Consider the following 11,922-nt stretch of genomic DNA (forward strand, 5'->3'; position numbering starts at 1 on the left):
TCCTAAACTACCTCCCCCACTTTCTCCAGAATTATCTCTAATTCCTATTTATCTTCTAAATTATATCTAATTCCTATTTATCCTCTCTCCTAATTTTTATCTATATCTATCTAAAGAAAGTTTGGATTAAAAAATTTAAGAACTATTTAAATATTCTAACAAAATTATATAATAATTTTAAAATATTTATAAAAAACACAAAAAATAATTTTATGTTTTTACAAAATATATCACGAAATTATGTACTAACAATTTAAATTATGTTTTTCCAGATTATCAATTTAAATGATTTTCAATTATTTAATAATATATAATAGCTTTAAATAAATAAAATTCAAATAAAGAAATACATATTTTATAAATTATTTAAATATTTAAATAACTAAAAGTTTATCATAACTATATTTTAAATAATTAAAATAACGAAATTATCTAATAAATAATTTTATATTTTACAAAACATATCATGAAATTATGTACTAACAATTTAAGTTATATTTTTCCTGGATCATCAATTTAAATGTTTTTCAAACATTTTATAATATGTAATAGCTATAAATAAATAAAATTCAAATAACTAAAATTTTAAAATATTTTATAGACTATTTAAATATTTAAGTAACTAGATTTTAAATAGTTAAAATAACGAAATTATGTAATAAATTTAAAAAATTTCTTTAAAGTATAAAATTAACTATAACATAATATTGAAATTAATAATAATTTAATATATTACAAAATTAATAATGAAAATATGTAATAATAGTATAAATTATGATTTCATGGATAATTACATTCCATTAATAACTAATATTGTAAAATCTATATATTTTACATATTATTTAAGTATTTAAATAAATGGGTATTTTAAATAACAAAATATTTAAGATAACTACATTTTAAATAGTTAAAATAAAGAAATTATGTAATAAACTTAAAAAAATTTCTAAAAAGTAGAAAAATAATTATAACATAATATTGAAATTAATAATAATTTAATATTTTTGCATAATATTGTAAATAAATAATTTCACTTATATCAAGTAATAATTCGAGAAAGTAACTTTCAAAAAAATTAGTATTTATTAATAATAATTTTAAACTCTTAATCTGTATTTATTATATAATTAGATATACTAAAATTAATAATTATTGAAAATTAAACTACTATTAGTGAAATTTTAAATTTAATTTTTTGTATTTTTGTTATAACTTATTGATTAATATTTATTAGAGATTAAACTATTATTTGAGATTATACTATTTATTGACTAATTTAATATATTTTTAGTACTTATTTAATTTTTGTAAATTATAGTGTATTTTTGCTATAAATTTTCAAATATACATATATTTTACTTTTTTTTATTTCATGTCATTTTTCAAATAACCAATGAGATGCACTTTCCCATTAACCTAAATAATCTCTTCTCCTAAAATTTATCCAAAAGTACCTCCCCCACTTTCTCTAGAACCATCTCTAATTCCTATTTATCTCCACAATTATCTCTAATTAATAGAGAATTTCTCTCCTAAATTATCTCTAATTCCTATTTATCCTCTCCCCTACATTTTATCTATATTTTTACAAAATATATCACAAAATTATGTACTAACAATTTAGATTATCTTTTTCCATATTATCAATTTAAATGCTTTTCAAATATTTAATAATATGTAATAGCTTTAAATAAATGAAATTCAAATAAAAAAATTAAATATTTTATAGATTATTTAAATATTTAAATAACTAAATATTTATCATTATTATATTTTAAATAGTTAAAATAACGAAATTATCTAATAAATAATTTTTTATTTTTATAAAATATATCACAAAGTTATGTACTAACAATTTAAATAATGTTTTTTTGGATCATCAACTTAAATGTTTTTCAAACATTTAATAATATGTAATACCTTTAAATAAATAAAATTCAAATAACAAAAAATTATAAATATTTTATAGATTATTTAAAGTTTTAAATAACTATATATTTATCATAACTATAATTTAAAGAGTTAAAATAGCGAAATTATGTAATAAATTTAAAAAATATCTTTAAAGAAAGAAAATAATTATAGCATAACATTGAAATTAATAAAAACTCAATATATTAAAAAATTAATAATGAAATTATGTAATAGTAGTACAAATTAGGATTTTACGGATAATTAAATTCCATAAATAACTAATATTTTAAAATTTAAATATTTTACATATTATTTAAGTATTTAAATAGCTAGGTAATTTAAATAACAAAATATTTAATATAACTAGATTTTAAATAGTTAAAATAAAGTAGTTATGTAATAAATTTAAAAAAATTCTAAAATGTAGAAAAATAATTATAGCATAAAATTGAAATTAATAATAATTATTTATCATAACTATATTTTAAATAGTTAAAATAACGAAATTATCTAATAAATAATTTTATATTTTTACAAAATATATCCAAATTATTTACTAACAATTTAAATTATTTTTTTTTGGATCATCAATTTAAATGTTTTTCAAACATTTAATAATATGTAATAGCTTTAAATAAATAAAATTGAAATAACAGAAAATTTTAAATATTTTATAAAATATTTAAATATTTAAATAACTAGATATTTATCATACCTATATTTTAAATAGTTAAAATAACGAAATTAACTAATAAATTTAAACAATTTCCTTAAAGCAGAAAAATAATTATAACATAATATTGAAATTAATAATAATCTACTATATTACAAAATTAATAATGAAATTATGTAATAATAGTACAAATTAGGATTTTATGTAATAACAAAATATTTAAATAGTTAGATTTTAAATAGTACAAATTAGGTATTTTAAATAGCAAAATATATAACATAACTAGATTTTAAATAGTTAAAATAATAAAATTATGTAATAAATTAAAAAAAATTCTTTGAAACAGAAAAATAATTATAACATAATATTGAAATTAATAATAATTTAATATATTACAAAATTAATAACAAAATTATGTAATTATAGTACAAATTAGGATTTTATGGTTTTCCTAGTTTAGTTAGATGCAAAGCTTTTATGCCAAGAAAATTGATCAATCATCACATTGATATATGTATGGATATGGAAGTGCTTAAATGAATATGAATATGAATGTATACACCTCTCTTTATATATATAATTTTAATATTTTATAACCAATAGATTAAGATTAATAGAAAATAAGAAACTCAACTAGAATCAAACTTTCTGTAACATTCCTTAGAAATCAAGTTCACCGCAAATCTCAGAAAAAGAAAGGAACAAAGAAAAGGAGAAAACAATTCTATCTTCTCAACTTCAAGATACAAAGAATGTTTTTCCTTCAAGAACGATAAAACAAGAAGAACACATCTGTAAATCATAATATAAACAATACTTTTATCTACCTAGTTTACTGATTTTTATCAAACCTTTAGGAATAAATAAATGAAACCCTTCGCCAAATCTTTCTACGATTTGCAGAAAGAATGTTCAAAGCAACATTCACGTTTCGTTCATTCACATAAAAAAAAAAAAACAATGTATACAGCAGTAGGATCAGACAAAGTGCAGACCACCATTAAAAAAGGAAAAAAAAAAACACAAACGGGAAGTTAAACATGAAAAATCAAAGGAAAAACTTACCAGCTTGTCCTCCTTGAAGTAATAAATGCTCAACCGGTGACAGGCGTACAAACCCAAAAAAGGGTTAAATCTTTTGGAGAAATATCTATATATATAGTAAAAGAAGGAAGCCCATCTTTTTTTTCTCTCTTTTTTTTTTAATTTTTGGTTTTATTTTATCCTATCTCTAATTCTTATTTATCCTTTCCCCCACTTTATCATTTATATTTATATAAAGAAATATTGAATTAAAAAACTTTAGAAATATTTAATTATTATAACAAAATTATGTAATAAGTTTCAAATATTTATTAAAACATAAAAATAATTGTAATAGATTTAATAATATTCAAATTATTAATAATTTTATATTTTTATGAAATTTATAACGAAATTATGCAATAACTATAAATTATAATTTTCAATTTAAAAACTAAATAACATTTTAAAATTTTAAAAGTTTTTTAAAACATAAAAAATTTTTAAAACTACAAAATTATTTATATACTTCAACAAATAAATATTTTAAATAAAAAATACTAAAAATAGCTAAATAATGATATGACAAAATTTAATATTATGTAATAACTTTAAAATAAATAAAAGCTTAAATAAAAATATGAAAAATAATTTAAATATTTAAATAATATTTATATAACTAAGTTAAATATTTAAATATTTAACATAACTAAATTTTAAATATTCAAAATAACAAAATTAAGTAATAAGTTTAAGAAAAATCTCACAAATAGAAAAATAATTATAATGGATTTTAAAATTCTCAAATTTCAATAACGAAATTATTTCAATAACTAAATTTTAAATATTATTTAAATAACAAAAAATAGATTAAATAACAAAACTAATTAATAAGTTTAAAAAATTTATCAAAAACACAAAATCAATTATAACATATTTATAATATATCATAATAAGAATATAAAATATAAATAATTAAATATTATTGAAATAATGAAAAATAGATTAAATAATTTATAGGTATTGAAGCTTTCAAATAAAACCTTTTAGAAAATATTTTTATAGATACTAAAAATAAAATAATAATTACAATTACTATTGTACTAATAACAAAAACATTATTTTACTTATAATAATTAATAATTCTAAAAAACATTTTTAGAAAAATAATATTTTTAATAATTATTAATTATTGGAGATTAAACCATTGTCATTTAACTTTCTAAAATAAGTAAAAATATAAACAATTTATTTACTCTTATGTGTTTTTATTATTTCACTTCTACTTAACAAAAGCCTATGCATCCCATGGGTCCCCACTAGCTAGTAGAGGAAGGAAAAAGATAAAGAGGTTTAAAGATTAATCAGGAGTAGAAGATTGAGAGATTTTAGGACTCCTTCCCTTCGAAGTTCAAATTTTCTTTGACATGGTTTTAGCATAGGGTTAAAACTATAAATCATGGTTTCAATGTACTACTCATTGTTGTATTGTGGCCCCACCAAGATTTAAAGTATTGATACAATACTCCCAATATGGGGTGTATCGTATCCATATCCATGACCATGGATATGGGATCCACCACAGTTGGGTACATATCCTATGAGTTATGTGTATTGGCATGATACACCTCCATATTGGGCCGTATTGTGTTGTATCGGTGGATACAATCTGATACTCTCTGATATGCACCGATACGGAAGTGTATCCTACCTAGTTTAACAAAACTATATATTCATGCTTTTTTGGATTGTTTTTTTTTTCCTTTTCATTTTCAAAAACAAAACCAACCATGTTTTCGATCACCCCCTAAATGTGTTGTTTTGTTGTATGGAGTAGAATTTATGGCTCTAAAAGTTCTAATCCATTTTCTTTAATTTTTGGCCCAATTTTGCCCATGGGTTTAGTGGTAGACTTATATATATATTTTTGCCTAATTTCAGGTCCAGACTTCGAGCTTCACATAAGGGATGAGTTTGGACTCAAGATCTAAGTCCAATGGTTGAAACTAGGGGTGAGCAAGAAAAACCAAAAAAGTGAACTGAACCAAACCGAAAAACCAACCAAAGCTGAACAAAAAATCCAATTAACAGAACTGACCAATATACTTATATTTCTATAGATTTTATGTATATTTAAATATAATATATTATATATTGTATTTTCTATATATTATAAATTAATAAATATGCATTGTATATTTATTATGTATAATATATTATTTATTATTTAAAATATAATATTTTGTATATATTTCTAGTTTTTAATATATATTTATATATTTTTTATATAATAAATATATTATATGTATATTCTAGTTGAAGCGTCAATATAGAGCTTTTCATCATATTCAAGTATTTCCTTCCCATTCCTCAAGTTTGTAAAGGACGACTCATAGAATCTATTAGAGCTGCCATTGTCTAATCCCACACGTCTGGATCTGGATCTATTTCTGTCAAAAGGGCATGGAGCTTGTAATTGAGGAAGTCTAGGTCGATTGCTGGGTCTATGCCATTTCCTGTTGTAATAAAGTTATTTTGTATCTGAAGAATTGACAAGCTGAAGTTCCAATCGTGTAGGCACCTAGTGTCAAAAATACATTTTTATGTGAGAATTGAAGTACTATGCATGAAATCTAAGTATAATGCATGTATCATACCTACAAGGCTAACCAGATTTTGAGTGTTGAGCCCTTTCAGCAAACTTTCTCCTTTGCTCGGCAATGGAATCTGTATAAACTGGTAGAAGAGTATCAGAAGCCTATGATACACGCCCATCTCTTCGCCCTATTGACACAACCCAGCTTGATCCCTAGTCTGTGAGAAAGAATAAACAAAATATATATGGTTAGTACATAAATCTGCATTCTACAAGGAATAAGAAAAGAAAATACGTTCCATTCAATTTCCTCATAAATATTCTCTTTGTATTTGTCAACGAGCAGATGAATAGGTTGTAATTACCACAAGCACAAAGGCCCCGGCCAACAAGTGCTAAAATATCTGAAAGATGATTATTAAGTGATCATTATGTGCCAAAAATCCTAACAATAGTGAAAGGAAAAGTCAAATTTTTATCTTATTCACATGTAGATATTGCACATCATAAGAGAATTAGTTTCTCTACTAGGATCCTATGGGTCTATTGGACCATGCAAGATGAAATCTTTGGATTTTGGAAGGGTGAAATACCTTATCTTTGATATCTACAAGTGAAAAGATTGAGTCTGCGTTTTGTGCACCCATGGGTGCATTGGATGCATGAACCCACCAAGAAAAATGTTATACACCAGCATTTCAAAACTCTGATAACTTAACGGGTGTTCAGCCATTAGCTGAAGAAGCCCGATTGAAACACCCACAAAAAGACAAAAAAAATCATAGAATGATTTCTTTCTTCATTCGAACTCCCTCCCATTTCTGTTACAAGTATTTACAGGAGGAATTGGTTTGCTAGTTGCCTTCATTGTTGCATACATGTCTCCGGTGATCAAGGGAATTGAGTCATTGGGGAAAGCTACTGACAGGTGTGTAGTTCGTTAGCAAGGCAATCATGCAGTTAGGACCACCTGTAATCATTGCCAATCATAATGGGTTGTAAGTGGCTATGAGCCTAAAAATACCTATGATATATAAATAAAGGATTGATCGATTATAACCTAAACCCTTCATCTTCTTAAGCTTCTTTGTGGTTGTAATCCTTCTTGGAATGGTGCTTCAACATTATAGCTTGAGGGCAAATATGACCTTCCTCCACCAATGGGAAAGGGTTTGTATCATTTGGTTTCAGAGCTAGGTTCATCTATTGTATGGAAACAAAGGGTGATTATGGTTCTTAATGATGAACCAAAATGGGAAATCCATGACTTCATCGGATTTGGTGAGAAGTAGTGGTTCACTAGAGCAGCCAGAGCTACATTCAGTATCATGAGCCTCATTTCTGCAAGCGGGTAGTGGCAATTGTCAAGTGAGGGAATCACTATAAATGGGCATCCAAAACCCTTAGTGATATCAATATTAATCAAATGGAAAGGGTGTAGGCAAATATTAATCGAGATAAAACCAAACTCATCAGGGGAACAACTATTGGGTAGTGGAATATGTTTCAGATGAATCAAGGCTTTGCCAATAGTAGCAGATTCCCTTTCTTTAGCCACCATCAACCGACAGTGACTCACTTCATCCATTTTCAGAAGGGAAAGATACTAGAAAACAAACTACTCCTATAATAGTCTTTCTCGTCTTTCATGATAATTATGGTGATTATGTGGGAGATTTTCCATTTTCAGAAGGGAAAGATACTAGAAAACAAACTACTCCTATAATAGTCTTTCTCGTCTTTCATGATAATTATGGTGATTATGTGGGAGATTTTCTAAGTTACAATGCTTTTACTCTTGGTGGACCCTATTTCGTAAAGGGTTACAATATGAAAGATGTGGAAGTAAATGAAGGAATGTGTCTTGCTTACAGTGTTCCAAAAGAACTAAAAGTGACGGGGTTGTTAGCTTAATTCAAAAATGGGAAAGCATTAACTATGCTTTGAAAGAATTGGAGCAATGGTGTGATTGCAAAGCCGCACGTCCATTTTTTATAGTCTTACATAAGTGTAAAAGGGTGGTTAAAGATGCCAGTTGGAAATATGGGAAAGAGTTGGTGATAGGTTTTTCTAATATAGATCTTGAGGATAAGGCTACGCTTGGGGGAGGAAATGTCAAAGACCAAGATATTATAGAGCAAAGATATCTTGTCTCAACAAAGGTGGAACTTGCTAACTCGCAAGTTTCTCCAATGAGCCTTGAAGACATCAATTTTTAAGGAGGAGGAATGTTACGAGTATTTACAGGAGGACTTAGTTTGCTAACTACTTTCATTGCTACATACGTGTCTCCGATTGTCAAGGGAACCGAGTCACTGGGGGAAGCTACAACCAACTGTGCAGTTCATTAGCAAGGCAATCATGCCATTAGGATCACTTGTAATCATTGCCAATTATAATGAGTTGTAAGCGGCTATAAGCCTATAAATACCCTATGATATATCCATAAAGGATTGATCGATTATAACCTAAACCCTTCATCTTCTTTGGCTTCCTTGTGGTTGTTGTAATCCCTTTATGAGCAGTGCTTCAACACTATAGCTCGAGGGAAGATATGACCTTTCTCCACCAATGGGAAAGGGTTCATATCAGTTTCTTCCTCTCCTCCGAGCCCTAACATAGAGAAGCATACCACCGACCACTCACCACCCACTGATGTCCGTGAACATGGTAGCCACCAACGACGGAAAGAATTCTTCTTCTTCTTCTTCTTCTTCTTCTTCTTCTTCTTCTTCTTCAGTACAACCAACTAGAAGACAGGATACAAAAGGATGTGATTTCTTCCCTACATGAGGGGAAATATATAAGGCAAGGAAGAGGATCCATTTTGGTGTTACACGTTTAAATAGAGTTGTAAAATTGACCACAACAAATGGGATGTTTGTCTAAGTTCCAACTACCCATAGCACCTCTGGAAGACCGAAACCGCTACTAGAGGTTGAAGCACCTGCCTCTACAGAGGCAACATATTGACGAACCTAAGGCGGCAGTCTTGATTGCCACCTAAAAGCGGAAGCATGGACCTAAGGTGGTCCAAGGATCTCTAAGACAACGGTCCTGGCTACCACCTAAAAATGGAAAAATTATATCAATGGACCTAAGGTGGCGTGGTCCAAGGAGCTCTAAGCTGGCGGTTATGACATACTGCCGACTTAGGGATGGTTGAACCATGTCAGACCGGTCCTTAAAGGTAGCAATCTTTTCTGTCTAAGCCGACGGTCTTGACCTAAGCCGGCAAAGGTTTACGGGGCGGATTAGGACCACCGCCTTAGTTTTGTGGACACAGCCTGTGCTATCCACAGGCTCTCCATGTAGCCAACACGTTAATTATATAGTTAATTCATACGGCCATGACTTGAACGTAGACAGCCAAACTATTTTCAATTCCACGACTGGTGACTCGTATATATACCATCAGAAATGCATTAAAGTAGGTAATTAATGGGAATAAACATTATCAATGGCCAGGATTATTTTGAGCTTAGGGAATTGGGTTAACCCAATTTTGAGTTTCAGTTGTATTTAGACCATGCATGGTTATATTTAAGATTATATATCCAGCTATCTAGTGTTAAGAGGCAGTTGTCATTACCATGAAACCAATTAATATATTGGTGCTGATGGATATCGATTCTCTTAGCTAGGAATATAAATTGTGCAAATTATGAATCCATGACCTGATCAGGATCAGTAAGCTAGAAAATGGTAGACCCATTTAGAATATATAAAGTCATACATTAATTACCCAAACTTTTCAATTTAGGATTGTTAAGAGGCTATACATCTGATGAACTCATCACTAAAATTCTTCTTAAGCAATATTAATTAATTCTTTAGGAGCAGATAAGATATATCAAAGTAGTGTAAAACAAATCAATAGAAGGAAGCATAAAAGTGGGAACATCATGAAATATGTTAAGCTTATTACTAAAATTAGCATTGAATGATGTGATGCAATATTCCATGCATATATACTTTATTACAGAATAGTAATGTATTTATTTCATCACCCCAAATATATATTGAAACCAAAATGCAATTTCTTTCCCTTTCTCTAGCTAATGTCTTGTTGTTTTTATTGCCTCATTGCCCTTAGTTTACCAAAAAAATATTAAATATTCTAAGCTTGATATATTACACCAAGAAAACCATAAAGCATTTTCAATTCAGTTTCTTGATTGTGATTTCCTGTGACATGGATGTCATGTCCACAAGTTTCCAGCACATGAGCATCTAGAATCATGGCATAGGGGTACTGCCATAAACAAATAGTAAGGTGTTTCAGGGATAGTTTATGTTGAGGTGAAGTAGGGATGGAGATAACACAGTAATAGATTTCAATAATCATTGTACAAGTTCATTTGTTAGCTAATTAAGGCTTTGTGTGTAACTAGAGTGTGAACAACTTTAGTTGGGTTTTCTTCTACTGATAAACCATTGTAAAATTATCTTATTTTGCCTTGCCTTTTCTAGGAGGGCTATTGGGCCAAAACTTTCCATGCAAAAAGATGATACAGAAATGCAATGAACCACTTGCACATGGAGCTAACACCTGAGCTATCACATGTGAAAATTGTGAATAAACAGGATATAGAATCATTGGGCTGGATGGGCCTTTGTGTTTTTATTTCTTTTAAGTAGTTTTTAAGTTTACGTTTGTTGGTTATGCACTTTAGTTATGGGCTTTTTTTTCCTCTTTAATTATTTCTTTAGACTCAATTTGGAAGGAGGACAAATGCAAATGTGTACAATGTAAATACATACAAAATAATACAAAATATAAGGTTTTGCACTCTACATGTTTTCATTTATATTCCTTCTAAACTCGGCCGCCTCATTATGGGTATCTTGTACAGGGGCACCATTCTAGGACATGATTGGAGGATGGGTGTGCTCTAGAAGAAGCGCATGAAGGGGTTTCTCTTTCTAAACAGAGTATCTCCAGAGAATTCCCCCCTTATTTGTGCACCTTAGGTCTAAATTGAATCAGGATAAATTTTACGCCTTGGTTCAATTTTATATACGTTTGGTAAACATGTTGTTTTACACTAAAAGTCGATAAAACTAACTCCACTTTCATTTCTCTTTACAATGATAATCGATGTAAGTTATACATCAAAATTATCGGTCCAACGAATTCCCTCGGGAACAACCATCAAATTTGAACTTGCCATCTTAAAACCACCACAATGAAAAAGGTTGCACACCACAAAATTAACAAAAAAAAAAAAAAAACAAATTAAGGCTTCTTTATGAAGTAGTTTACAAGTAAAAATACAGATAGGGGGCTCACCACTTACCATGTCTACCATCCTACAAGAAAGTAAACCACACAATCCTAAGATGATGATTCATGAAAAGAAACATAGAGATCAATCTCATGGTTTTTAAAACCGACCTTGTGACCAAACCGGTCAGGGGTCCGGTTACCGGGTCAAACGGTTGGCTGTTTTGACAAAAAAATATAAAAATTCAAAATTTTGAAAAACGGTCAAAACGGGTCAAACGGCTCGAACGATTAATTGGCTGGTTCAGCAGTTTGCTGACCAAAATCAATGATTTTAAGGAAAAAATGGTTTTGAGAAAAAATGGAACCGGTCATGTGACAGGTTCCCAGTTTTTCTGGTTCGACTGTCCGATCTGATCCAGTTTTGAAAACCATGATTGATCTTAGTAATCTAATAAGGCACTCCAGTCGAGTGAGTCTTTAGCATCT

The sequence above is a fragment of the Nelumbo lutea genome, chromosome 1 (genome assembly GCF_056320005.1).
Source record: "Nelumbo lutea isolate HS-2025 chromosome 1, American lotus-T2T, whole genome shotgun sequence".
In the NCBI taxonomy this organism is placed as follows: Eukaryota; Viridiplantae; Streptophyta; class Magnoliopsida; order Proteales; family Nelumbonaceae; genus Nelumbo; species Nelumbo lutea.